A 4,175-nucleotide genomic window follows, 5' to 3' on the forward strand; every position below is an offset into this window, starting at 1 on the left:
AAAAAATTAGTTGTAGCTTTTAGTTAGTTTACTTTCCATGCTTGTAGTAGTAATTAAAAAGAAAACCCAAAAATATTTGCTATTCTTCTTTTGCTTGTTGGGAGCTTTCCTGTGTAAATAGTTTTATTTCTTTTCTTTTCTTTGGGGGTCGATAGGAGAAGACCATAATTAAATTGTTGAGGTGGCTCTTATATGCATTATTGTTGATCTGACAAAAGAGCCCATATTGCCTTGTCTTCTCCTGTTTATTGAATGCTTGCAGATTCCAGCTTAGTTCAATGCACGTGCACTATTATTATTATTCACATCGTTCGGTCGTGCAAGTGAAAGGCAATTATGATGATATATGATGGACTGACTGAGATAAGAAAGGCTGGTATGAACTCGACCTCTTTTGTTTTTGTAAATATGATTAGTTCATCGTTTCTGATTCAGCCTATTATGAATAAACATGTTTGCAATGACAACTAGAGATCATAGTTTCTTGTGCCATGCTTGATTAGTTATGAGTTATAATGGTTTACCTTGCGTGCCAACATGCTATTGAGATAGTTATGATGTGGTATGATAGGGTGGTATCCTCCTCTGAATGATTTAAGTGACTTGACTCGGCGCATGTTCACGCATGTTGTCGGAGTAAATAACCATGGGTAGCCTAGCCGGCTCCCCCTGGCCCTTCTGAAAAAATTACGAGCCGATCCGGCCCTCAAGAATCCAAGACATGGGTCCGCCTTCCCCTTGCCGGCCATCTCCCAGGTCGGCTATCGGAAGGCGACCCGACTTTAGCCCTCATGAAGAAAGCCGCGGGAGGGCCTGCTCCGAGAAGCCGGCCGCGAGAAGGCCGACTCCAAGAAGCCGGCTTCCACAAAGCGGTCAAGATCGTACCCTCGAAGTCTGCATCCACATAACGGCAATGTGATGGGGCGTGGCTACACTAAAGCCTGCCACCCCCGAATCCCGGAGCATGCCTGGCAGAGTGCGCCGTACGGGTGGCCATGACCTGTCCGGCGCGGCACTGTTGCCACATTGACCCTGATGTCATCCATGACGGGCTGCCAGTGTGGCCCACGGGCGGTGGGCCCCTTCAGGCAGAGAGACACCCGAAGGCGGCCAGGCCTCCCCCAGTCGGCCCAAGACAGAGCCGGCTCTCCACAGCCGGCTTGCCACCTCCCTCAAAAGAGACGCCCTATTAAGGAGACAAGACGCGGTGAGGCTACAGCGATCACCCGCCGGACGGCGGCACTGTGGCCACACCCACCTCGGTGAAGCCCTCGTCACCAGGATTGAGCAATAGTAACAAGCCACCGACAAGGCCCTGGACAGTGGGGCCTGCCTGTCGACCAAGGAGCCGGCAGCGGCGGGACCCACCAGCCGGTGGGCCCCAACAGCCGGCGCACAAGCCGGCGAGTGTAGACACAGACAGCTGGGCCCCACGCCCAGTCGGATTACCATTGTATCCCCGGGGGGTAGGCCTATATAACCCCCCCGGGACACCCATGCAAAGGGTTGATCCCTGCTATTTTTAGACACCACATAGGGAGGAGAAGAGAGCGAGCAGTGCCCTTCTTCCTCCTCTCGCCGAACAGCTCAAGGAGCATCGTGGAGCTACTTGTTCATCTAGTGATCATGCGGAGACCCCGCAGAGCAGCAGTAGGGGTATTATCTCCACGGAGAGCCCCGAAGCTGGGTAAGATTCGCCGGCGTGCATGTCTTCGCCTCATCCCGCTTCCAGGCACCGGCGACGTCTTATTGGCTCCCACAATGATAAGCCACCCGTTGGCATATGTCGCACCTACCACCCGACATTTGGCGCCCACCGTGGGGCCAGGTGCACCGTCATCCGGAGACCTGTTTTGGACGGGAACCCTCTTCCTCCCCCGTGAGCGTAGTCAGCCCAGCACGCCCGACGGCGCTTGCCACGACGCGCTGCAAGGCGTCACCAACGTCTGCGCAGCGAGCAGCCTCGCCGATCTCCTTGACAAGACCCTCATCTCCGACGAGCTCGCCTCCGACGCAGGCACCGACCATCTCGTCAACCTCCTCGGCCAGCTCCACGTCTCCGGCGAGCCTGCTGTGGACTTGGAGTCGGTTGGCTCCACCAATCCGATGCCTGTCGACTCCGACACGGCCTCACTCGACACTTTCCCCACCGACGTCACGATCTACAACGACCCGGTTCCCCGGGCCGATGGCTGCGATGCTGTCATCACCAAGGTGATGGTCATCGGCCACGGCGGCGCTTCTGACGAGAGCGCCCATGATGCCCCGCACGCGGCGGTCCACGACTTGTCCACCCGCCTCCCGGCCGATGCCGACGCTGAAGCACTGGAGGCTCGCCGCCTCGCCCTCCTCGCGGAGGGCCGGAAGTTGGTTTCCATGAGACGCCTCGCTAAGGCCCACCGACGCGAAGCCGACCGCGCCGTCTTTGGCACGCCGCCCCCAGGCGGGCCCAACCGAGCCGGCATTGTCAGACAGTGCGACGCTGTCGTCGCCGACACGTTAGGAGTCGATCGCCTAGTCTACGCCACTCCACTCGAGAACCCGCGCGCCGCCCAGGTGGCCGTAGACGAGCTAGACGGACTGGGGGCCAAAGAACTCCCCCACATGACCTGACGCATCCAGCAGCTAATCGATGCAGCCGCGCAGCGACACGAAGCCGACGCCCGTGTGAAAAGCCCTCCCCCTGCGCCGAGATCACGGCGCGACGTCCCGGACGTCGACTACGGGTAAAACCCGCGCGCGGCGCGAGAAAAAGCCGGTTGCCAGCCGAAGCCGGCTGCCAGCCGAAGCCGAACCCCGGGGCCATGGAGTGGCGGGGCAACCCGCCTCCGCCTCGGCCCCATGGAGAGAGATATCCCACCCCACCGCCTGTTGCGCATCCGACTCTCAGCGGCCGGCTAGGTCGCCGCGAAGGAGTCGGCGAGAACGACGCCCGCCATCGGATCGACCGCCTGGCGCGATCCCTGGCGCTGGAAGAAGAAAATGATGTCGGCCCGCCTTGCTTCGGCCCCCGCATCTGTGACAAGCCTTTCCCCAAAGGGTTCTCGCTCCCAAGAGACACGCCCAAGTACAACGGCTCTGTGAAGCCGGAAGATTGGTTAATCGACTACTCCACGGCGGTTAGCATAGCAAACGGCAACAGGCGCGTTGCCGTGAAGTACATGCCCCTCATGCTGCCAGGCACGGCGCGGACCTAGCTCAACAGCCTCAAGCCATACAGCATCAACAGCTGGCTAGATTTCACAGAAGCCTTCGTCCGCAACTTCACCAGCACCTACAAGCGGGCTCCCAAGCCCAGACAGCTCTCCTTGTGTGTACAAGGCCCCGCCGAGTCTACTCGTGACTACCTCACGCGTTGGGCCGAGCTCCGCAACTCTTGCGAAGGGGCGCACGAGGTGCAAGCCATAGAATACTTCACTACCGGGCGCCGAGAAGGCACCCTCCTCAAGCACAAGCTCCTCTGCGACGAGCCGACTACCCTCGACGAGCTTCTGGCCATAGCGGACAAGTACGCCACCGTCGACTCCTCAATGAAGACCGAACTCCGGGTAGACGCGTCCGGGAAGGTACTCAACCTGGCGCCCAAGACGCCGGCTGGGGACTCTGGCCGACGCCCACACCAGAACGACCACAAGCGCAAGGGCCCCGTGCCGCCTTCCGCCAGTCGGCAGGTGGCCATAGTCAAAGACGAGCAGCCCGAAGGGCGGCCCGCGCCCAAGAAACCCAAGGGCGGCAGGCCGGCTTGGCAGCCGTCCTTCTCCTACGAGAAAACTCTCGACGCCCCGTGCAAGTTCCACAGCGGCGCGAAGCCGTCCAACCACACGATCCGGATGTGCCACTGGCTCACCCGAATCTCCAAAGGCGAAGGGCTCGCACCACCTCCGCCTGCCGGTCCACCGCCTCCGGCTCCGCAGCCGCCGACCGCTCGGCCCGCAGTCGGAGCCGTGCATGATGAGTTCCCCGACGAGCATGCCGCCTATGTCATCTTTACAAGCCAGCCCGAAGACCGGCGCAGCAAACGCCGAGAGCACCAGGAAGTCAGCATGGTCACTGCCAACCCCGCCGAGCACATGCACTGGTCAGAAAAACCTATCAGCTGGAGCCGGGCCGACCACCCAGAGGTGATGCCATCTCCCGGCTCTTATGCGTTGGTTCTGGATGCCACCCTTGCAACG

The sequence above is a fragment of the Triticum dicoccoides genome, chromosome 5A (assembly GCF_002162155.2).
Source record: "Triticum dicoccoides isolate Atlit2015 ecotype Zavitan chromosome 5A, WEW_v2.0, whole genome shotgun sequence".
Taxonomy (NCBI): Eukaryota; Viridiplantae; Streptophyta; class Magnoliopsida; order Poales; family Poaceae; genus Triticum; species Triticum dicoccoides.